The sequence below is a fragment of the Aptenodytes patagonicus genome, chromosome 1 (assembly GCF_965638725.1).
Source record: "Aptenodytes patagonicus chromosome 1, bAptPat1.pri.cur, whole genome shotgun sequence".
Classification (NCBI taxonomy): Eukaryota; Metazoa; Chordata; class Aves; order Sphenisciformes; family Spheniscidae; genus Aptenodytes; species Aptenodytes patagonicus.
The window spans coordinates 29,582,681-29,583,926 of NC_134949.1; positions in this window are offsets into that span (position 1 = coordinate 29,582,681).

Genomic DNA, 1,246 nt, shown 5'->3' on the forward strand with positions numbered 1-1,246 from the left:
ACTTTGTTGTCTGGTGATAGACATACCCAGGTCAGCTTTAAAGCTACCAGTGACACTGTAACAACAGGGAGAGGGATTCAAAGTGGCCTGCAAGACCTGAGCCATTTGGAAATGTGAACGAAGAGTTAGGTTTCTAGCCTGCACTGAGATCTGTGATGATGCCGCTAATTCTGTCAGTCTCTGACGTGGCTAATTCCAGGCAACTCCTGTTATATTTATTAGCTCGTACTGCACCATTAGATTATAGTGTAGGCTTACCCTTTGAGACAGACACAGGGGAAACAGGAGAGGTTAAGCAATACGAAAGAAAAAGGTGACATGTTGAGTTCATGACCTTTGTCCCATAAAGACTGTGTCTTTCCATGCGTGGAACACCATAAAAGTAAAAGCCAAATGCTAACTGATTAAGCTGATTGAGAAGCCACGGTATCATTTCGTATCATGGGAAGATGTCCTGCACAAAGGTTGAAAACCCTTTAAACAGTGTTTCTTCCTCCTGTTTATAGCTGTGTGGCACAGGGTTTGTGTTTCAGGGTTGGTTGCACAAGTTAATTCTGCAAGTTGCCTTTCTCCCCGTTTGGCTGGATGATGCTAAATGCAGTCTAGCACTAGATGATTTCATAATCTAATTAGTGGTGAATTCAGTCATATTTACAATGATGCATTACAAGTTCATCTCCAGTGTACTCGCTTCAATGTTTTATAGCATTTCTGGTTCATTTAGGTTGTGATGGCTAATCCTTGGCTAGAAAAAGCTGGCATAGTCCTAGGATCTGGCCCACTGAGTTAGCATGGTACAGAGCCAGGGCAGAATGTGACATTGCACTTTTATATTGGAAAACATTGTAAAAAAATGGCCTTGAAAATATATGCAGGAATAGTTTACAATATAGAAAATATTTACCTGGTGAAGTATACATCCTAATCAGACATGAATAGCTCTTCATTTGAGCAATGTGATGAATTTGTTGTGCAACATAAGTTGATCGTCTAAAAATAGCTCCATTTGTGCAGTTTAACAATGAAGTTAGTTTTTAAATACTGTTTTTCTTCTTAGCATGTAGAGTCACATAAAAATAGGGAATGCAATATTTGAAATGTATCGTTGAAATTATAATACCTAATACTGTCAGATGGAGGACAGGCCAACATAGCTCACACACCATAGCATCTATTAATAGGCCTGACTCCCTTTTGCAATGTCAACTGTAACATTAATCCTTGTTTTAAATCACAGCGTCTCAAA